Source organism: Heterodontus francisci, unplaced genomic scaffold, assembly GCF_036365525.1.
Source record: "Heterodontus francisci isolate sHetFra1 unplaced genomic scaffold, sHetFra1.hap1 HAP1_SCAFFOLD_102, whole genome shotgun sequence".
Lineage (NCBI taxonomy): Eukaryota > Metazoa > Chordata > Chondrichthyes > Heterodontiformes > Heterodontidae > Heterodontus > Heterodontus francisci.
The window spans coordinates 4065370-4089739 of NW_027140380.1; the positions used below are offsets into that span (position 1 = coordinate 4065370).

A 24370-nucleotide genomic window follows, 5' to 3' on the forward strand; every position below is an offset into this window, starting at 1 on the left:
GGGTGGTGAAATTGTCAGTGATTTTCAATAGTGATTTCTTCCCATTGTGTCTCCCTGAGCCTGTACAGACACTGTCCGAGAATGAACTCTCCCTTCCCCGTGTCCCCGGCTCACTCCATGTTCCGGGAGCAGCTCCTGCTCCACAGTTTCTGTTACAAACACTCCCCGACTCCCCCTCAACTTCCCACCACTCAGTGCTAATCTCTGAGCACATCTGCGGACACGCTCCCAAAGCAATGGCTGCTGGAAGCAGATGCTGTTTGTTCCCTTCCCCCGGGCCCGGGAAGTCTCCATTAGCAGCTGATTTAAAGCATCTTCCCCTGATTGAGTGAATGGCCTCACAGACTGGGTTGGGGAAAGGATGCGCAATGGCTCCACTCCTCATTGTGACGTCCCACTGGGGGCGGGGCAACACAGCGCGTGCGCAGATCTCTGCAACAATTCAGCATTCAAACATCAATGGGAACTTTCCCCATTTCACCCTCATCAAAGTCCCAAAGAAAGTGAAGAGGGGCTTGGACTGGAGGGAGGGACGGGGTAGGGGGAACCTAGAACCCAGAAAGCTGCCCACTTGCCCCATTTTGATGCTCAATTTGCGGTCATTCCCTGCAGGGGGTTTGTTATTATTGAGCTCCTCCTGGTAAAACAATCCGATAGAAAGAGGGGAGAAAGGAGGGAGCCGGTGTGTTTGCTGGGACCTTGCAGAATTCATTTCAGCAGCAAAAGTCCCGGGTTATATTAACCCGAGTGAAACACGCTGTCAGTGAGAGGAAAACCGAACGGCCCTTTTCATCTTTTCATTGGAAACAAAGTAGAGCCGGAAGTGCGGCGAGCAGAGCAGACAAACAAGCTCAATGACAGGAGAGCTCGGCCGTCCCTGAGTTTCAGCTCCCGGCTCTTCCATTTCCTCATCCACACTGTCTTTACTGTGGATGTTCAGGGGTTCCTTGTCGGATCTGAGGACTGTATCCATTAAACATTCTGAGTCAGGAGATCCACACACTCTCTGTTATCAAGATTTATGGGCAGGAATGTTTCAAAACTTTGTCTATTAAATCATTGTATTATTCACAGAACTAATGAGGCAATTGGTTCATTATTCAGGCCTTGAACTTGGTTTGGGTAGACCAAAAACTGAGAGGTTCAGCACCTTTTCAGACCTTCACTACTGGCCGTGTGGCCTAATGGATAAGGCGTCTGACTTCGGTGTATTTAACGATGTTATTGGAAGATTGTAGGTTCGAGTCCTGCCACGGTCATTTTGGGTGATCAGTGTTTAGCACCGCAGCCTCACAGCTCCAGCGACCCGTGTTCAGTCCCTGTGCGCAGTTTGAGTTCTCCCTGTGACTGCGTGGATTTCTTCGCACAGCCAAAGACTTGCAGATTGATCGGTAAATTGGACATTGTCAATTGCCCCCAGTGCAGGGAGGTGGGAGAAGAATGGTGGGGCTGTGATAGGGAATATGGGATTAATGTCGGATTAGCATAAATGGGTGGTTGTTGGTCGGCACAGACTTGATGGGCCGAAGGGCCTGTTTCAGTACTGCATCTATTAATAAATAACTGAATTTTTTGATGAAGTAACAGAATGCTTGATGAAGGGAAAGCAATGGATGTTGTCTACATGGATTTTAAGAAAGCGTTTGACAAACTACCACATAAAAGGCTGGGTAACAAAACTGAGGCTCCTGGAATCGGAGGGTCAGTATCTGCTTAGATTAAAAAATGTATGAAATATCAAGAAAAGCGAGTTGTGGTATTTATTTGTTTTTCAGAATGGAAGATGGTGGACAGTGATGTCCACAAGTGTCAGTGTCAGGACCACCATATATATAAATGACTTGAATATTGGAATCACAGAATCACAGAATTGTTACTACACATTCACAATGCTTCCAATTTTCGTATCATCCATAAACTTTGAAATTCTGCCCTGTACACCAAGGTTTAGGTCATAAATATATGTCAGGAAAGGCAAGGGTCCCAACACTGACTCCTGGGGAACTCCACAACAAACCTTCCTCTAGCCCAAAGAACATCCATTGATCACTACTCTTTGTTTCCTGTCACTCAGCCAATTCCATATCCATGTTACTACTGTCCCTTTTATTCCATGAGTTATAACTTTGTTCACAAGTCTGTTGTGTTGCATTGTATCAAACTCCTTTTGAAAGTCAATAAAAGCAAAATACTGCAGATGCTAGAAATCTGAAATATAAACAAAAAGCGCTGGAAATACTCAGCAGGTCTGGCAGCATCTGTGGAGAGAGAAACAGAGTTAATGTTTCAGGTCAGTGACCATTCAGATGCTGCCAGACCTTTTGAAAGTCCATGTACACCACATCAACAGCATTGCCCTCATCAACCCTCTCTGTTACCTCATCAAAAAACTCCAGCAGGACAGTTAAACATGATTTTCCCTGAAGAAATCCATGCTGGCTTTCTTGAATTAACCCACATTTGTCCATGGGACTATTAATTTTGTCCCGAATTATCCTTTTGAGAAGTTTTCCCACCACCAAAATTGAACTGACTGGGGAGTGAGACGAGGTGAGTTGCTCCAACAGAGAGCCAGCACGGGTTCGACAGGCCGAATGACCTCCTTCTGTGCTGTCGCCATTCTGATTGTATGATTCTAGCGACAACTGTTGGTGGAGAGGCAGTGATGCAGGAATGTGTTGACAGAAAGGTGAAAGTCTGGGCTGGTGTGTGTTTGCAGCATTTGCAGCTTGTGTTCGGGTTTGTGAATCAAGGTGATTTGGAAGCTGTGTTCCAAATTGAAGTGTTTATTGGAAGCAAGAAGTTGATGTAAATAAAGAGTGAAACGTGTTAAGATGAAGCGTGGTGTGAATGTGGATAGCAGTAAATATAGTGTTGGTGAATTATTTGTGTTAATAAACTTCCACTGTGCCCTCTGCTGCAGGCTGCTGTTTATATCCAGCTGTGTATTAGTGCTGTGTGTTAGCGAGATAAATGTTTGTTTCAACGCTGTTTATAAAGCAATAGCATTGCACTCAAACAGTCCCAGACATCGCAACACACGTACAAAAGCAAAATACTGCAGATGCTGGAAATCTGAAACGTAAACAGAAAATGCTTGAAATAGTCAGCAGGTCTGGCAGCATCTGTGGAGAGAGAACAAAGTTAATGTGAGCTAAGGAAACAGACCTGAACTGTTAACTGTTTCTTTCTCCGCAGATGCTGCCAGACCTGCTGAGCATTTCCAGCATTTTCTGTTTTTATTACAGCAACACAGGTGTTGGGAGGCTCAACCTGGCTACACAATGTTACAAAGACGCTGAGTAACACCATCGACAACAGGACAGAGAAAAACACACAGAAAACCAATAGACTGTGAGGAAGCAAAACTGAGGGACAGAGAGAGAGAGACAACGAGACTGAGATGGAGAAACATGATTGTATTCTCCCTGTTGTCTAAAGGTATTTCCTGGTGTGTAAATATGTTTCTGTTGTGTAAAGATGTACCCTGTTGTTGTGTAAAGGTTTTCCCTGTTATTGTTTTATTTTCTGTTACTGACCGTCTCCTCACTGTGACCATTTGCCCTGGTTTTATTGTGGCCAACATCACCATCTGGTGGTGAAGCGGAGGCTCTGCAGGAAGGGGTTGACAAAGTGGGAGAGACTCGGCTGGTCCGTGTTTGCAGCTTGTGTTCGTGTGAGCAAAAGTGAGTTGTTGCTGATTGATGTGTTCACTGGAAGGAAAAAGCTGATTGCAATAGAGTGCCTTTGGAAGCATCTTGTCATTTTGGGTAAAAACTTGACGTATTGAAAGTGAACGGTTTGCATTATTACAAAGCATAAATAGCAGAAAAGGGTTTCGATCCATCGATCTCTGGGTTATGGGCCCAGCACGCTTCCGCTGCGCCACTTTGCTAACTGATCCATTAAATCGTAGCTGCCTGTTAGTGAAATATGTTCATTTCCCCCATGTTTTTATGAAAATAGGATTGTCGTCGGATTTCTCAAGAATCCCGGACTCAGCAACACACGTGCTGACGGACTCACCCTCATTGCACAATGACACAAGGACACAGAGTAACAGCACCAACAATGAGGCAGGCAGAGAAAGACACACAGAAAACCAGGAAGAGATTATCAGGACCCAGAAATGAACAGACAGAGAAAGGTAAAAGCAAAATACTGCGGATGCTGGAAATCTGAAACAAAAACAAGAAATGCTGGAATCACTCAGCAGGTCTGGCAGCATCTGTGGAAAGAGAAGCAGAGTCAACGTTTCGGGTCAGTGACCCTTTGACGTTTTGAAAGGTACAGAGAAAGAGACTGAGCAAACCAGCAAGAGACAGCGAGAGACTGATGAATACCACTTGGAGGGAGCACTGAGGGTGGCAAGGGTCCAGAATGTACTCTGCCTGGGGGATTTCAATGTCCATCACCGTGAGTGGCTCGGTAGCAACACTACTGACCATGCTGGCCGAGTCCTAACGGACATAGCTGCTCGATTGGGTCTGCAGTAGGTGGTGAGGGAACGAACAAGAGGGAAATACATACTTGACCTCATCCTCACCAATTTGCCTGCCGCAGATGCATCAGTCCATGACAGTATTGGTAGGAGTGACCACTGCAAAGTCCTTGTGGAGATGATGTCCTGTCTTCACATTGAGGATGCCCTCTATCGTATTGTGTGCCACTACCGCTGTGCTAAATGGGATAGATTTTGAACAGATCTAGCAATGTATAACTGGGCATCCATGAGGTGCTGTGGACCATTACCAGCAGCAGAATTGTTGTCAACCACATTCTATAACCTCATGGCCCGGCATATTCCCTCACTCCAACATTACCAACAAGCTGGGGGATCAACCCTAATTCAATGAAGAGTGCAGGAGGGCATGCCAGGAGCAGCACCTGGCATACCTTGAAATGAGGCGTCAGCCTGATGAAGCTACAGCCCAGGACTACTTTCATGCCAAACAGCAGAAGCAGCATGTAATAGACAGGGCTAAGTGATCCCACAACCAACGGATCAGATCTACACCCTGCCACATCCAATGATGAATGGTGGTGGACAATTAAACAACCAACAGGAGGAAGTGGCTCCACAAATATCCCCAACCTCAATGATGGGGGAGCCCAGCACATCAGTGCAAAAGACAAGGATGAAGAATTTGAAACAATCTTCAGCCAGAAGTGCCGGGTTGATGATCCATCTCGGCCTCCTTCTGAAGTCCCCAGCAACACAGATGCCAGTCTTCAGCCAATTCGATTCACTCAACGTGATATCAAGAAACGACTGAAGGCACTGGATACAGCAAAGGCTACGGGCCCTGACAATATTCCGGCAATAGTACTGAAGACCTGTGCTCCAGAACTTGCCGCGCCCCTAGCCAAGCTGTTCCAGTACATCTACAACACTGGCATCTACTCGGCAATGTGGAAAGTTGCCCAGGTATGTCCTGTACACAAATAGCAGGACAAATCCAACCCAGCCAATTGCTGCCGCATCAGTCCACTCTCAATCATCAGTATAGTGATGGAAGGTGTCATCGACGGGGAAGTTGCTTTGCAATAACCTGTTCAGTGACGCTCGGTTGGGTTCCGCCAGGGCCATTCAGCTCCTGACCTCATTACAGCCTTGGTTCAAACAAGGACAAAAGAGCTGAACTCAAGAGGTGAGGTGAGAGTGTCTGCCCTTGACATCAAAGTAGCATTTGACTGAGTATGGCATCAAGGAGCCAGAGCAAAACTGGAGTCAATGGGAATCAAGAGGAAAACTCTCCAGTGGTTGGAATCGTACCTAGCACAAAGAAAAATGGTTGTGATTGTTGGAGGTCAGTCATCTCAGCACCAGGACATTACTGCTGGAGTTCCTCAGGGTAGTATCCTCGGCCCAACCTTCTTCACTACTTCATCAGGGACCTTCCTTCAATCATAAGGTCAGAAATGGGGATGTTCACTGATGATTGCAAAATTTAGCACCATTTGCGACTCCTCAGATACTGAAGCAGTCCATGTAGAAATGCAGCAATACCTGGACAATATCCAGGCTTGGGCTGATAAGTGGCAAGTAACATTCGCGCCACACAAGTGCCAGGCAATGACCATCTCGAACAAGAGAGAATCTAACGATCTCCCATTGACATTCAACAGCATTACGATCGCTGAATCCCCCACTATCAACTTCCTGGGGGTTCCCATTGACCAGAAACTGAACTGGAGTCGCCTTATAAATAGTGTGACTACATGAGCCGGTCAGAGGGCAGGAAGCATGCGGTGAGTAACTCACCTCCTGACTCCCCAAGCCTGTCCACCATTTACAAGGCACAAGTCTGGAGTGTGATGGAATACTATCCACTTGCCCGGATGGGTGCAGCTCCAACAACATTCAAGAAGCTCGACACCATCCAGGACAAAGCAACACGCTTGATTGGCACCCCGTCCACAACATTCACTCCCTTCACCACTGACGTACAGTGGCAGCAGTGTGTACCATCTACAAGATGCACTGCAACAATGCACCAAGGCTACTCAGGCAGCACCTTCCAAACCTGCATCCTCTACTGCCTAGAAGGACAAGGGCCGCAGATGCATGGGAACACCACCACCTGAAAGTTCTCCTCCAAGCTACACATCATCCTGACTTGGAACGATATCGCTATTCCTTCACTGTCGCTGGGTAAAATTCCTGGAACTCCCTTCCTAATTGCACTGTGGGTGTACCTACCCCACATGGACTGCAGTGGTTCAAGAAGGAAGCTCACCACCACCTTCTCATGGGCAATTAGGGATGGACAATAAATGCTGGCCTGGCTGGCGACGTCCACATCCCATGAAACAAATAATTAAATGCAATAACAGCTCATCTCAATTCCTAGTATTTCTAAATCCCACCAGTCCAACATAAGCTGAACAATTATTGCATGTTGTGATTGACGGTCTGGTCTGTAAACTGCACTGTATCACAGATTGCTGACATTTGCTAACTGGAAGTGAGAACTGCAAAATCGGGACAGTAGTTCACATAGTCTGTCAGTGTGAAAGAATCAGGCAATGTGAGGTAATAGAATTTGTCTGTAAATTTTACACTCATATTGCTTTATATTTTTATATTGAAAATAAAAGTAATCATTTCGTGAAAATAGTGACATGTTGTCCAAACTTTGGTAGCCAGTTGTTTTCGTCTTGCACTCAGCAGGGCAATCCACAAGAATACCAATTTAAGGGAAAACACCAACTTTCTTCTGTGTGAGAAGAGAGTGCTGATTGGTTGGCAAGTGAACTCTGATTGGTCGAGGCATTGCCATTCAGAATGCTTCAGTTTATGGTCATTGACAGATAACTGCCCAGCTTTGTTTGAAGTTTAAACCAGGCAGCTTGACTCTGATTGGTCAGGGCATTGCCCTGTGGAATGAGCCAGTGAATGGCTGTCACTTATTTTGTTTAGCTTAAACTGGCACAATGTGTGTGCATGTTCTTTCTGTCTGCAAAGAACAGGGCCCTGTGTATTAATATATGTAGTTTACAGTACACACCAATGCACCACACTGCGAGCCCTACTGACAGTCTTAAATTGGTTGTCAGTGTAATTCTTAGCACACTGAGAATTATTTAGCAAATGTTGTCCTATTGTGGAATCGCATCTCATGTTGGATACTGTGTTTTGAGTTTTGCAAGCACGGGTTGGTTGGGTAGGGCCCATTGCGAACAGCGGAAGGGACATGTTATTTGATACAATCCGCCAGTTTTGGGATGTACGGTCTAGAAACCTAGCATCACACTGGTATTGAAATTCATATATCACGTTACTTATTTGTGTGATAGGCAGGACGTCTCTTTTGTTTGACAGCAGCATCCTGTTAGTGGTGAACACCACACTTGTTGCTCCTGCATAGTAACAGCAGGAAACAGCTCGCTTCACCTGTTACTCAAATACTGGGGATAAATTACCCTTCCAGGGTAATTTGAGGGAGACTGGGCACTTTTCAGGGCTCAAAATGACGTCCTTCAGCCCGTTTATAAGTTTGTGCGATATACAATGAGAAATGATCTGATCAGTGTAGCCATTGTAATGCAGGATGTCTTTGATTCGCCCTATTTCAGCATCAAGCTTGCATGGAGGTGGTTACGGAGGGAGGGAGGGAGGTGATTACGGAGGGAGGGAGGTGGTTACGGAGGGAGGGAGGTGGTTACGGAGGGAGGAAGGAGGTTGGGACAGGTGAGAACACATAAGGATTTAGAAACAAGGATGAGTATTTTGAAATAAAAACAAGAAATGCTGGAACCACTCAGCAGGTCTGAGGATTTTGAGGTTGAGTTGTTGCTGGACCAGGAGCCAATGTCGGTCAGTGATTGGTTGCCGATAAGGCCAATCTTATAGCGTGTGGAACTGTAATAATCCCAACGCGTGTATTGACCAGTGAAGGTAGGTTTGCGGTAGACCATGGTAGAAAACCCCTTAGCAGATTTCTCAACTAGTACATCAAGGAAAGGGAGCTCATTTGACAGCTCCATTCCAAAGGTGAATTTGAGTGCAAACGTATCATCTACATATTGGAAATATGCAAGAGGTCGGAGGTTAGGTGTCATTCCCTTAAAAACAGGTTTGTCATGGAATACAACAAAGATGTTTGTGAGAGCTGGGCCTAGAGGGGATCCCATGGCAACACCAGCGATACATGGTGTCAATAAAACTGAACTCAACTGTGCAAGTTGCCGAGTTCATAAGTTCAATGAATACTGATTCGCACAATGGTGACGGGTCTAGATCACCATGATATAGCACTGCAGTGCAAATATCTATGGCTTCCTGAAGTGGTACATTGGTGAATAGGCTAGCAATGTCAAATGACACATGGACACGGCATTGCTATCGATAGGCAAGTCCTGGATGGTCTTCACAAATGTGCAGGAATCCTTCACTGTGTTTGTGGAGAACTTGCTCAAAAACTGGTTGTAACAATTTGCCCAACCATTTGGCAAATTCATTTCAGGTTACTATTTACATTACTTCAAATAAAGAAAACACAACGACACAAAGAATTGAGCACAACGCTGAAAGTTTCACAGCAAATAGTCAAATGGGAAAAGGATGAAATACAGAAAGAAAAAGCCTAAAATACTGAAAACACTCAGCCAGTCCGGAAACAACTGTGGAGAAGAGAAGCTCGGGTTAGTGGTCCAGTTCTGTGACCCTTCTATAGACCTGAAACATTGCTCCTACCTTCCTCTCTACACAGATACTGCTGGAACTGCTGAGTGTTTCCAGAATCTTCTGTTATTATTCAGGTTTCCAGTGTGTGCAGTATTTCTCTTTTTGAAAATTAAATATTCCCTGAGAGGAATGGAACGTTACATAAAAAATAGGAGTAGGCCATTCGGCCCATCGAAATAGCTCTGCCATTCAATAAGATCACAGCTGATCTCCTACATCAACTCCATCTTACCACACGAGCACAGATCCCTTGATTCCCTTCGTATCCAAAAACCTATCGATCTCTCTCTTGGATATACCCAATGATTGAGCATCCACATCTCTAGAGTCACAGAGAGATACAGCACTGAAAAAGGCCCTTCGGCCTACCGAGTCTGTGCCGACCAATAACCACCCATTTATACTAATCCTACATTCATCCCATATTCCCTACCACATTCCCACCATTCTCCTACGACCTATCTCCACTAGGGGCAATTTGCAATGGACAATTTACCTATCAACCTGCAAGTCTTTGGCAGTGGGAGGAAACTGGAGCACCCGGCGGAAACCCACGCGGTCACTGAGAAAACTTGCAAACTCCGCACAGGCAATACCCTGAACGGAACCGAGGTCACTGGAGCTGTGAGGCTGCGGTGCTAACCACTGCGCGTAGAGAATTCCAAAGATTCACAATACTTTGAGTGAAAAAAAATTCTCCTCTTCTCAGTCCTAAATGATGGAGCCATTTATACTGAGACTGTGATTCCTAGTTCTAGATTCCCCAGCCAGAGGAAACAACGTCCCAGCATTTACCCTGTTAAATCCCTTAAGATTTTTAGGTGCCAGTAAGATTACCTCTGACTCTTCTCAATTCTGAGGAATATCGGCCTCGTCTACTCAATCTCTTCTCATAGGACAATCCCCTCATCCCAGGAAGCAATCGAGTGACACTTTGATACACTTCCTTTAAGGCAAGTATATCCTTCCTTAGATAAGGGGAACCAAAACTGTACACAGTGCTCCAGGTGTGATCTCACCAAGGCTCTGCCTAATTGCAGTCAAACTTCTTTCTTCTTGTAAAAACTCTTCACAATGTTGAACACAACTATTAACTGCCCCATTAACATCTCTTCTCTAAGAAGAAGGACCCCAGCTTCACACACCCCAGACCCCTATTCTTTCCACATTAGCTGAATTCCTGCATCTCTGATACATTCTAGTAAATCTCCTCTGCACCCTCTCTAAGGCCTTGCCATTCCTGCTAAAGTGTGGAGCATGGAATTAGACACAATGCTCTAGCTGAGGCCTATTACCAGTGAGATTTAGAAAGGTTCAGCCTCAATTCCTTGTCTGTGTCCCGTACTCCCATTTCTGGTTTCTGACTCAATGTCGGCTCTGAGCTGTTGAAACTGCCTGAAGAAACATTTCCACCCAACAAAGCGCTCGGAATGTGAGAAGGGACAAAGTGAGTGACCAAGTACATCAACTCCAAGTAAAACTCCACCGTGTAGTGAAAACACTCGAAACACAACGGCTCTTTTAAGAGCCACCCACAATCTCTCTGAAAAAGCTGCACCAACATCTCTCTAGAATTGGTTTATTTCATTGGTTTTAATGCTCAGTAACTCTCTGGAACTTTCTCACTGTCTTTGTGTTTTCTGTTTCAATCTGGTATGGAGATTCTGGGAAGATGAGTTTCACTGCCTGGGAGGATCTTTGTGGTTTTCCTGCAGAAACACAAAACAAAGTCTCTTTTCAGAGTCAGCCACCGCCTGATAGGGACAGCAGTGACATGGGAACGGGAGCTGGGGTGTGTTTTATGCCGGAAATATCAGTTAATGATTTATGTTGTGCTCTCGTTATATTCCAATCTCTGAATTGAGCCTTTCCACCGCACCAGGGTTATGGGGAGAGTTTTCATCGTTTCCTTTTCCAAACGTACAGACGATGTTATAAAGTTGCTGATTTACACAGATGGTGGATTCTCCCCTCACAGTGAAAAGAAACATCACACCTTCACATCTGCCCATTGTTTTATAATTGAATAATTAGTCAAATGGAATTATTTGTGATGTTATTTCTCCCGAGACGGTGTTTCCTGCAGTGAAACTGATCAGTTTCAGCTCAGTCATTCAGAGACCTGGAATTCCTGCAGTTTGAGCCCGCTGGAACCCCAGCCCACTTCTGATTGGTCACCCTCTTCTCATGAAGTCAGTGACAGCACATGAGGAGGCCATTCGCCCCATCAAGTCCATGTCGGGTTTCCAATCTGTTCAGTCCCCGACTTGATCCCCAAAGCCCTGCAGAATCCCTTTGGGTCAAAATGACTGTGGAAGGACTCGAACCTGCAATCTTCTGATAACATCATCGAATATACCGAGATCAGACGCCTTATCCATTAGGCCACACGGCCATTAGTCCTCAGAAATGATTCAATCAGAGAACCTCGAAGCACAAAATACAAAAAAATCATTGGTTGAACCTGTCAACCTGGCAGAATATTTGAATTTGTGAAAGCCGCCAATTTCACTGTGGAAAAGAAGTGATCAATGGAAAAGTACATAAAAATCTATTTTCCCGTAGCGGTTTAAATAAACTTTTAAAACACAATTTTGCTTTTACCGACTCAAATTTCTGGTGCTATTTTATGAACAGCTTTATTTTGCCAATTTTTGTCAACTTCTTATCTGTAACTGACAGTAAAAGACTCCGTTCAGCAATCTTTCACACGACAAATAACTCAAACTCGGTGTGGAAGTAATAAATTACAGACTATTGGTAATTCCCCTTCACACAGGCTTCAGGGGGACAGTGAGAAGCCGCTGAAATAGTTGCTTCATCCTGTTAAAGGTTCCCATTCTGTCTTGTTACTGACATGTTGGAATCAGATTTGTATTTAACAAGCTATTTCTGTGAAAACAAAATCCTCAACGGACCAGCTGGGAATCTGGGAATCACTGAAGTAAAATAAAAGGCTTTTGATTGAGAAGACGGGACCTTCTCACCAGCAGCCGGGTTACATTCCCCTCACATCCTTACACAGTGAGCTGCTATTTCCCTCGAGAAATAGACAGCAGCAGTTGGAAGTTCAGTAAAAGGATCGGTTCATTGAGACAAGTTTCTGACTGACAGGTGGTGCTGAATATTAATACAAGAAGGTCCTGGAATGGGAAACAAGTGTCCAGAGTGGGGTCTGAAATCAGGACAGGGAAATGGCCAGCACTGACACAGATCATTTCATTATTACATTGATATCTGACTGTCTATAAGGAGAAGCGAGTTAAACACATGATGGTGAAAGGAATGGGAGATGACGCTGGTTGTTCTCGATGAAGAGGGATAGACAGAGGTGTGAGTACAGCAGACTTCAGACAGTAATCAGCCCTTTCAGATACTGTGGGTGGATCGGAAAAGAGCCTTTGGGAGAGGGAAAAAAGCTCTTTGTTTAAAAACCCTCAAATAGCTACCTGATAATTGGTCAGGTTACTAATGTTTTAGTTAGTGTAATTTATGAATAATTACTAATTAGAAAGTGCTGTTTGGACAGAGTGTAAAGCTGTGAGTTGATGTGTGAGGGTTTTCACTGACTAGGGGAAGGAGGTGCTCTTTGGTCTCTTCTCTTCTGCCTTTTCAGCCTCCATGATACAGGGGAAGAAGCTGATCGGTGAGTAACTGGTAAATTATTCTACTTATTACACGAGCAATAATGAGTTTGTAAAGCTAAGTAATGGCAGGGCAGCTCGAAAAGTAAAAGTTCGAAATTGGGGGAAGGCAAATTTTACAAAACTGAGAGGTGATTTGGTGGATGTGGACTGGATACAACTAGTTGAAGGAAACCCAAAGATGTTTTATCAGTCCATGAAGAGCGAGAGGATAACTGAGGAAAGGGTATGGCCTATCAGAGATGTGCAAGGGAACTTCTGTGTGGATCCAGAAGATGTGGGCGGGGTTCTTAATGAGTTTTTTGTCTCTGCCTTCACAAAGGAGAGGGATGATGCAGACATTGTAGTAAAAGAAGAGGAGTGTGAAATATTAGATACGATAAGCATAATGAGAGTGGAAGAACGAGAGGGTCTGACATCCTTGAAAATGAATAAATCACCAGGGCCAGATGGTTTGCATCTGAGGTTGTTAAAGGAAGCCAAGGAGTAAATAGTGGATGCGCTGAGGATCATCTTCAAATCCTCACTGGATATGGGGGAGGTGCCGGAGGATTGGAGGTCTGCGAACGTTGTACTATTATTTTAAAAGGATGTGGTAAGTCTGACCTCAGTGGTGGGTAAATTATTCGAATCAATTCTGAGGGACAGGATAAACTACCACTTGGAAAGACATGGATTAATCAGGGATAGTCAGCATGGATTTGTTAAGGGAAGGTCATGTCTCACTAACTTTATTGAGTTTTTTGAGGAAGTAACAAGGAGCATTGATGAGGATAGTGCGGTGGATGTGGTTTACATGGATTTTAGTAAGGCATTTGATAAGGTCCCACATGGCAGTCTGGTCAATAAAATGAAAGCCCATGGGATACAGGGGAATGTGGCAGTTTGGATCCAAAATTGACTCAGTGGCAGGAAACAAAGGATAGTAGTCAACGGATGTTTTTGCACATGGAAAGCGGTTTTCAGTGGCGTTCCACAGGGTTCAGTGTTGGGTCCCTTGCTGTTTGTGGTGTATATTACCACACGGGCAGCACAGTGGCGCAGCGGTTAGCTCTGCAGCCTCACAGCTCCAGCGACCTGGGTTCAATTCTGGGTGCTGCCTGTGTGGGTTTCCTCTGGGTGCTCCAGTTTCCTCTCACATGCCAAAGACTTGCTGGTTGATAGGTTAATTGGCCATTATAAATTGTCCCTGGGTAGGTGGTAGGAAAATATAGGGACAGGTGGGGACGTGGTAGGAATATGGAATTAGTGTAGGATTAGTAAAACATGGATGGTTGATGGTCGGCACAAACTCGGTGGGCCGAAGGGCCTGTTTCAGTGCTGTATCTCTTTAAAAAAAAATAATTATTTGGAATTAAATGTGGGAGCTATGATTGGGAAATTTGCTGATGACACAAAAATTGGCCGTGTAATTGATAGTGAGGAGGATGGCTGTTGACTTCAGAATGATATGAATGGATTAATTGAGTGGGCGGAAAAGTGGCAAATGGAATTCAATCTGGAGAAGTGTGAGGTAATGCATTTGGGGAGGGCAAACAAAGCAAGGGAATACACAATAAACGGGAAGATATTGAGATGGGTAGAAGAAGTGAGAGACTTTGGAGTGCATGTCCACAGGTCCCTGAAAGTGACAGGATAGGTAGATAGAGTGGTGAAGAAGGCATATGGAATGCTTTCCTTTCTTGGTTGACAAAAGCAGGGATGTAATGGGAGAACTGTTTAAAACGGTGGTTTGGCCACAGCTGGAGTATTGCGTACAGTTCTGGTCATCACATTACAGAAAGGACATAATTGTTGTGTAGAGAGTACAGAGGAGATTTACAAGAATGATACTGTGGGTGGCTCTGAAAAGCACCTTTGGGTATTTGATAAAATCCTGGCAGATTGCCTTGGTTTTGGTGCCCGGAGCGCTGGTTTTCTTGGGCAGCAGAATGCCCTAGATATTAGGCAGCACCCAGCCCGGAGTGATGGTCACCCCTCCCAGCAGCTTGGTGAGCTCCTCGTCATTCTGGACAGCCAGCTGTAGGTGTCTGAGGATGTTGCGGGTCTTCTTATTGTCCTGGGCTGCGTTACTGGCCAACTCGAGGATTTCAGCGGTCAGATACTCGAGCACAGCAGCCAGATAGACCGGGGCTCCGGCACCCACACGCTCAGCATAGTTGCCCTTTCTCAGGAGCCTGTGAACACGGCCCACCAGGAACTGCAGTCCAGCCCGGGAGGAGCGAGACTTGGCCTTGGACCGAGCTTTCCTGCCGGTCTTTCCTCTTCCAGACTTTTCTTTTCCAAAAATAGACTTGAGGACATTCCGTGCAGACCACTGCCTGATGGATTGGTGGTCAAAGGTGTTTTTCCACACAAACATTTCCACGAACGCACAGTCCAACTGGATGGAGCGTTCCGTGGCAATGTGACCAGATCCATCCTTCGCAACACCGGGGTCAGATAGAACCTCAGCACATAGTGACACTTGGTGTTTGCATACTGGGGCTCTACGCACAGCTTGATGCAGCCACATACTAAGGCGGCCATCAGGTTGAGGGCGACGTTGAGTACATTTTTTCGCCTTTATCCAGAGGTTTGAACATCGTGTCCCTCTGGACCCTGTCCATTTTGCGTCTTCAGATAAAGCGGGAAATGGCTCGGGTGATCGCCACAGCACAGGAGGGGGGTATGGGCCAGACCTGTGCCACTTACAGCAACAACGTGAGCACCTTGCACCTGATGACCAGGTTCTTACCCATAATAGAGAGAGATCGCTGCTCCCACTTGCTCAGTTTATGTTGTACCCTGGCTACTCGCTCCTCCCAGGTTTTGGTGCACGTCCCGGCCCTGACAAACCATATCCCCAGCACCTTCAGGTAGTCTGACCTGACAGTGAAGGGGACAAAGGATCGGTCAGCCCAGTTTCCAAGGAACATGGCCTCGCTGTTGCCATGGTTAACATTGGCTCCCGAATCCAGTTCGAACTGGTCGCAGATGCTCATCAGTCTGTGAATGGACAGCGGATCCGATCAGAATACAGCAACATCATCCATGTACAGGGAGGCTTTGACCTGAGTGACTCCACTGCCTGGGATTGTCACCCCTCTTATGCCCGCATCCTTCCAAATAGACTCAGCAAAGGGTTCGATACAGCAAACACACAAGGCAGGGGAAAGAGGACAGCCCTGTCTGACTCCAGATTTGATTGGAAACTATCTGATTACCACCCAATTTTTTGGACTGTACTACTGATGTTTGTGTAGAGCAGTTTGATCCAATTGCAGATTCTCTCCCCAAACCCCATTTTGGAAAGCACATCCATCATGTATGTGTGCGATATCCTGTCAAAAGCCTTCTCCTGGTCCAGGCTGATGAGGCAGGTGTCCACCCTCCTGACCCGTACATAGGCGATCGTATCCCTGAGTAGCACGACACTATCAGAGATCTTCCTGCTGGGTACAGTACAGGTCTGGTCAGGGTGAATCACCAACTCCAGAGCAGAGTTGACTCGACTGGCGATGACTTTGGACAGAACCTTGTAGTCTACATTAAGCAGTGAGATGGGCCGCCAATTTCTGATTTCTGCCCTCTCCCCCTTCTGCTTGTAGATGAGGGTGATGATGCCTTTCCTCATGGATTCTGACATGCTGCCGGCCAGGAGCGTACTCTTGTACACTTCCAGCAGGTCTGGGCTGACCCAGTACCACAGGGCCGAATACGACTCAACTGGTAAGCCGTCGCTTCCGGGAGTTTTCTTCGTCTCAAAAGACTTGATGGCCTTTGTCAGCTTGTCCAGAGTTAGCGGTTTGTCCAGATTCTCCTGCATGCTGTCATCTAAGACCTCTGTGATGGATGACAGGAAGGACTGGGAGGACGTGCTGTCCATAGACTTCACGTCTTACAGCCCAGCATTCAAGGATTTGCTAATCCTTAGTATATCGGACTGCGAAGTTGTGACCGAGCCATCTTCTTCCTTCAAGCTGCTGATCACAGAGCTCTCTCTGTGTACCTTTTGGAAGAAGAAACGCGAGCACGTCTCATCCTGCTCAATGGAGCAGACTCTGGACCGGAGGATGATCTTGGAGGCCTCCGTGGCAAAGAGCGAGGCCTGCTGGCTCTTCACCTCTTGGAAGTCCTCCTTGACCTCAACCCCCATCGACTGCAGCCAGAGCAGATTTTGCATTCTTTTCTGGAGTGCGGACATTTCCCTCTGTCTCTCTCACCCTCTGAACACCTTTGGAGATAAAGAACCTCTTGATGTTCTCCTTGATCACTTCCCACCAGTTCACCGGATACTCAAAGAGGGTCTCACTGTTCTCCAACTTTTTCAATCTCTTTTGAGTTCCTCAATGTTCTCTGGGGTTAGCAGTGTAGCATTGAGCTTCCATGTCCCCCTGCCAACCCGCTGGTCATCCTGTAAGTGACAGTCAACCAGTAAGAGGCAGTGGCCGGAGAAGAACACCGGCTTGACGTCGGTGGATCTGACCGTGAAAGCAGGGGACACATACAGGAAGTCAATCCTGGAACGGGCAGACCCGTCCGATCTTGACCAGGTGTATCTACGCTGCTCTCTGCCTGCAGGTTTGCTGAAGACATTGTGCAGTTTGGCATTTTATACTGTTTCCTTTAAGAATCTGGGCGGAGCGTCCAGTTTTCTGTCGTCACTGCCAGATCGTCCAGCTGCATCAATGATGCAGTTGAAGTCACCTCCAAGAATGATCGGCCTGGATGTCGCCAGCAGCAGTGGGTGTTGCTGGAGGAAGGTCAGCCGCTCACTGTATTGGACCGGGGCATATACGTTGCTTAACTGGAGCGGAGCATTGTTGTACATTACATCTGCTACGAGAAGGCGACCTCCCACCAGCATCTTAACTTCAGAGATGGTTAAGTTGCCTTCCCGCAGCAGAATCCCCAGGCCGGAGGAACAGGAACCATTTCCTCTGGACCAGATCGATGACCCATGGGATCACCATCGTGACCATTGCCTGTAAGTGCTGCGGTGCAGGATTCCACACTCCTGACGAAACAGTACGCCAGCTTTGACCTTTGCGAAGTCATCCAACGTTGAAACACATCACGTGGTGGATTTAACACAATGCATCTTAATCGAAGCAATCTTTATATCCACTATAAAGTTGGGTGTTGCTTACCACACCAGGTGTCCTTGCTAGTCCCGGTCCTTGAGTATGTTCCTGCATACCCATAGTGTACGCAAGCTGTTTCACATTCGTTGAGCCCAGAAACACCTCATGGTTACTCATGAGGGTTTTGTTCCACTGGGGTGACATCGGCGGGTGGGGGGGCGGATCTTGTAGGCAGCAAGGCTTGGGTTGTCCTCTATTGTTGGTGTCTTTCCCCTCGGTCCCTCCTCGAAGACATCACTGTTCCTGACTTCCCGGAGCTGGAGCTGGAGTGCGCAGGACACTTCGCTGCTCTCGGTCTCCCGGAGCTGGGGTGCACTGAGCATCTCCTTGGGTTCCATGCTTTTGGTTTGGGGTGCGCTGGGCGTGTCACAGCTTCCAGTGCCCCGGAGCTGGTGGGCTTTATCTTCCAGCTCCTTTGAGTTCTGCTGCTTCTTCTGGAGGTGCCATCGTTCCGGCCCTTCCTCGTCCAGTGAGGAGGAGCTGCTGTAGTCTGTCTCAGACGGTAGCCTCCTCTTGCCACTGCTTGGGTGTTGACCTGTTCTTTTTCTGGAGCTTTTTTCTTTGTGGTCTTCCTTTGTACCACCTGTCACTGACCTGTTTGTCCATCTGCTGCCTCCTCCTCCATTAATTCTGTCTGTGGAGGAGGAGTTTCCAGGCACGGAGTAGGTGTTGGGTCACTGGTTGCAGCTGCCTCCCCTTTCTTCTCTTTCTCAGATAGACTTTCATCGCTGTGGGGAGGATTGCTTGTTTCCCTCCCAGCACCAGATATGTTCACCGTTCCTTAACCCGGTCTTTCCTTGATCCTTGCTGCCTGAGCATAACTGAGGCAGCGTTTGGGCAGGTTTTGTAGAGGTGGCCTGCCCCACCTCACAGGTTGCAGTACTTACAATGATTACAGTCCTTGGTCTGATGGCCTTCCTTCTTGCAGTTCTTGCAGACGACCGTGCTGCAGTTAGCTGCCACGTGACCAGATTTGCCGCAGGTACGACAAACTCTGGGCTGCTCCGCATAGACCATGAAGCCTCGACTTCCCCCGAAAGCGAAGCTGGAGGGAGGATGGATGATGGCTCCGTTGGCATCGACCTTCAAGGTCACCTTGACCTGCCGCTAGCTGGTCCAAATCCAAATGGGTCCTTGACATCAGTGCTGCCGCCGGCCACCTCAACATACCTGGTGAGGAAGGTGAGTACATCCACGACAGGAACATGGGGGTTGTAGAGGTGGCTTCTCACCACACGGTCACGTTGCGATGGCAGTGTGAAGAGTGGCTCCACTGTGAGGATTGACAGCGGCGCCTGGGAACCCTTCTCCTTGAACACCTTCAGGAACTTGATGCATCCTCCACGTTCTTGGACGTCACGTCAAAATATCCACAGCTGGGGAAGTCCTGCAGGCAGAAGATGTTCGCAGCTTGGAATCCACAGCAATCAATAAGGATTTTCTTAATGAAGAAGGTACGATCAACCGGTGCATCTCCATCATTATCCTTCACTACCACCCTAACGGTGTTACACACTCCCTGGCCTGAAGTTACAGAATTGGTTACAGCCATTTTACTCAAAAACTTACCTGAGAAAGGATCATGGTCTCTCCCCTGCTCCTCTTCCAGACATTTCCACAATCTCACAAATACTTTCACAAAGAGTGAGGAATTCCTCCCGCACTTCCCTGCTTTACCTTCTGGAGGAATGCAGTCCGGCTACTTCTGATTGGTTACTGTCTGCTGAATCTCATTGGCTGGTTCATGTCACCAATCAGGTAGCTGCTATTTCGCCGATCATCAAAGGGCAATGAGAAAATGGGGCGGAGATTGACAGTGGCAAATTGTCAGAGCTGAAATCCATTCACAAATTTGAAAAGCCCGCTAAAATATTTGTGAAACAAGGAACAGCTGAAATATAATAAATAATATCGTCTAAAGAGTAAAATGTATTTCACTCTCTCCTTATATTGTGTTTCTCCTCATTGTCCGTCACAGATACCAGACTGACTTTCCTTCCGGGGGCGGAGCGGTGAGGAGTGGACCTGTGGGGAGAACGCCGAGAGCAGAACCAATAAATTGAGCCCAAGGATCGCGGCCCAGTCACTCACCTTCCGGGAGAGGACTGGACCTGTGGGGAGAACACCGAGAGTGGAGCCGATAAATTGAGCCCGAGGATCGTGGTCCAGTCACTCACCTTCCGGGAGTGGAGCGGACCTGTGGGGAGAACACCGAGAGTGGAGCCGATAAATTGAGCCTGAGGATCGCGGCCTAGTCACTCACCTTCCAGGTGAGAAGCGGAGAGCAGTCCAGGCACGCCGGAGTTTGAAAACAAAGGAGCTGTGATGTCACAGGAAGGCTGCAAGGTGATTGGTTGGTGAGTATCTGCTGTTTGGGAGTTACTCTAAATAGCTGGGTAAGTAACTAAAAGTAAAGGGAAAGGTCTACAGTTTTTTCAATAAAGGAGGTCGTGTTTTTTGGGGGAGAATCAAGGTCCCTAGTGTAAATAATTTAATTTTTGGGTAATTTAAGGGGATAAATTAAGGGTAAGTTATGGCAGGGCAGCTCAGCAATGTGGAGTGATCCTCCTGTGCAACGTGGGAAGTCAGGGACACTTCAAGTATCCAGGACGAACACGTGTGCAGGAAGTGTCTCCAGCTGCAGCTACTCGAAATCCACGTTTCGGATCTGGAGCGGCGGCTGGAGATACTGTGGAGCATCCGCGAGGCTGAGATCATCATGGATAGCACGTACAGGGAGGTGGTCACATCGCAGGTAAAGACTGCTCAGGTAGAAAGGGAATGGGTCACCACCAGGCAGAGTAGAAGAACTAGGCAGGTAGGTAGTGAAGGAGTCTCCTGGATCCATCTCCCTTTCTAACAGATTTTCCACTTTGAATACTATTGGGGGAGATAGCCTCTCAGGGGAATGCAGCAAGAACCAAGTCTGTGGCACCACAGGTGGATCAGCTGCACAGGAGGGGAGGAAAAGGAGTAGAAGAGCTATAGTGATAGGGCATTCTATCGTAAGAGGTACAGATAGGCATTTCTGTGGCTGCAAACGTGACTCCAGGATGGTATGTTGCCTCCCTGGTGCATGGGTCAAGGATGTCACAGAGTGGCTGCAGGACAAGTGGGAGGGTGAACAGTCAGAGGTCATGGTACACATAGGTAGAAAGAGGGATGAGGTCCTGCAACCAGAATTTAGGGAGCTAGATAGCACATTAAAAAGCAGGACCTCAAAGGTTGTAATCTCTGGATTACTCCCAATGCCACATGCTAATGAGTATAGGAATAAGAGGTTAGAGCAGATGAATGCATGGCTGAGGATATGGTGCGGGAGGGAGGGCCTTAGTTTCCTCGACCACTGGGTCTGTTTCTGGCAAAGGTGGGACCTATACAAGTTGGACGGGTTGCACCTGAACTGGAACGGGACCAACATACTTGCTGGGAGGTTTGCTAGTGCTGTTTTGGGGGGTAGGGGGGGTTTAAACTAATTTGGCAGGGGGGTCGGATACAGAGTGGAGGTACAGTAGGGGGTTAAACACAGTCAAATTTAAAAGAGAAACTGAGTCAGTCTGGAAGGCAGAGCAAATATAGACCTGTTACGGCACAAGTGAAAAATGCAAGGCTGGATTGCATCTATTTTAATGCAAGGAGTCTTACTAATAAGGCAGATGAATTGAGGGCGATGGGATTATGATCTTATTCCTATCACAGAGACATGGTTGAGGGAGGGGCTGGACTGGCAGCTCAGTATTCCAGGGTACAGAATCTACAGGCAAGACAGGTGACGGGGTAAAAGAGGAGGTGGCATTGCACTGTTGATCAAGGAGTCAATTACTGCAGTAAGGAAGGATGATATCTTAGAAATTCCTCAAATGAGGCCATATGGGTAGAACTTAAAAACAAAAAGGGGACAATCACTTGGCTGGGAGTGTACTACATGCCTCTAAACAGACAGGAAGAGATAGAGGAGAAAATATGTCGGCAAATCTCAGATAGGTGTAAGAATCTTCTTCTTCTTTGGCCTCCTTGTCTCGAGAGACAATGGGTAAGCACCTGGAGGTGGTCAGTGGTTTGTGAAGCAGCACCTGGAGTGGCTATGAAGGCCAATTCCAGAGTGATAGACTCTTCCACAGGTGCTGCAGATAAAATTGGTTGTCAGGGCTGTTACACAGTTGGCTCTCCCCTTGCGCTTCTGTCTTTTTTCCTGCCAACTGCGAAGTCTCTTCGACTCGCCACATTTTAGCCCCACCTTTATGGCTGCCCGCCAGCTCTGGCGATCACTGGCAACTGACTACCACGACTTGTGATCAATGTCGCAGGACTTCATATCGCGTTGCAGACATCTTTTAAGCGGAGACATGGACGGCTGGTGGGTCTGATACCAGTGATGAGCTCGCTGTGCAATGTGTCCTTGGGGATCCTGCCATCTTCCATGTGGCTCACATGGCCAAGCCATCTCAAGTGCCACTGGCTCACTAGGGTGTATATGCTGGGGATGTGTTGGAGATACGGTCCTGCCACCTGATGCCAAGGATTCTACGGAGGCTGCGAAGATGGAATGAATTGAGACGTCGCTCTTGGCTGACATACGTTGTCCAGGCCTCGCAGCCGTAGAGCAAGGTACTGAGGACACAGGCTTGATACATTCGGACTTTTGTGTTCCATGTCAGTGCGCCATTTTCCCACACTCTCTTGGCCAGTCTGGACATAGCAGTGGAAGCCTTTCCCATGCACTTGTTGATTTCTGCATCGAGAGACAGGTTACTGGTGATAGTTGAGCCTAGGTAGGTGAACTCTTGAACCACTTCCAGAGCGTGGTCGCCGATATTGATGGATGGAGCATTTCTGACGTCCTGTCCCATGATGTTCTTTTTCGTGAGGCTGATGGTTGGGCCATATTCGTTGCAGGCAGCCGCAAACCTGTCGATGAGACTCTGCAGCCACTCTTCAGTGTGAGATATTAATGCAGCATCGTCAGCAAAGAGGAGTTCCCTGATGAGGACTTTCCGTACTTTGGTCTTCGCTCTTCGACGGGCAACCTGCCACCTGATCTTGTGTGGAGGAAAATTCCTTCTTCTGAAGGCTTGAACGCATGTGAGAGCAGCAGGGAGAAGAAGATCCCAAACAATGTAGGTGCGAGAACACAGCCCTGTTTCATGCCACTCAGGATAGGAAAGGGGTCTGATGAGGTGCCGTTATGCTAAATTGTGCCTTTCATATTGTCATGGAATGAGGTGATGATACTTAGTAGCTTTGGTGGACATCCAATCTTTTCTAGTAGTCTGAAGAGATCACGTCTGCTGACGAGGTCAAAGGCTTTGGTGAGATCTATGAAACCAACATTGAGGGGCATCTGTTGTTCACGGCATTTCTCCTGTAGCTGGTAAAGGGAGAACAGCATGTCAATGTTGGATCTCTCTGCTCGAAAGCTACACTGTGCCTCAGGGTAGACACGCTCAGCCAGCTTCTGGAGCCCGTTTAAAGCGACTCGAGTGAAGACTTTCCCCACTATCCTGAACAGGGAGATTCCACGGTAATTGTTGCAGTCACCACGGTCACCCTTGTTCTTATAGAGGGTGATGATATTGCCATCGCGCATGTCCTGTGGTACTGCTCCCTCGTCCCAACACAGGCAAAGCAGTTCGTAGAGTGCTGGAAGTATAGCAGGCTTGGTACTCTTGATTATTTCAGGGTAATGCTGTGCTTCCCAGGTGCTTTTCTGCTGGCTCGAGAATGAATGGCATCACTGAGTTCCGATTTTGTTGGCTGTACGTCCAGCTCATCCATGACTGGCAGAGACTGGGCTGCATTGAGGGCGGTCTCAGTGAAAACATTTTCCCTGGAGTACAGTTCTAGGTAGTGCTCCACCCAGCAGCCCATTTACTTCCGTTGGTCAGTGATTGTGTCCCCTGATTTAGATTTGAGGGGGGCGATCTTCTTGATGTTTGGCCCAAAAGCTCTCTTCATGCCATCATACATTCCTCGGATGTTTCCGGTGTCAGAGGCCAGCTGAATATGACTGTATAGGTGTTGCCAGTAGTCATTTGCACAGTGCCTGGCTGTTCTTTGTGCAGCGCTTCTGGCTGCTTTAAGAGCTACGGATGTTAACTCACTGGGGGCTTTCTTGTAGTTCAACAGTGCAATTCGCTTAGCGGCAATGACAGGTTCCAGCTCTTCAAATTTTGATTGAAACCAGTCTGCATTCTGCTTCACACGTTTGCCATAGGTGATCATAGCTGAGTCATAGATGGCATCTCTGATGTGGGCCCACTTGGTCTCTGCATCCCCTGTCGGAGTGTTTTGATGGACTTTGTCAAGTGAATTTGGAAACTTACGTAACAGCTGTGGATAAGAAATTCTGCTAGTGTTGATGCACGGGCGGCCCTTCCGCTGGGAGTGATGCAGCTTCTTTGGTTTGAGTC

At 47.2% G+C, this 24370-nt stretch overlaps 1 non-coding gene across 1 annotated transcript; it reads left to right on the plus strand.

Moving 5' to 3' along the window:
* The first annotated feature begins 1170 nt into the window (after positions 1–1170).
* On the plus strand, positions 1171–1259 carry trnar-ucg (transfer RNA arginine (anticodon UCG)). The gene is given in 2 exon segments: positions 1171–1207; positions 1224–1259. It is a non-coding gene; the product is annotated as a tRNA-Arg (tRNA).
* Positions 1260–24370: the final 23111 nt, after the last annotated feature.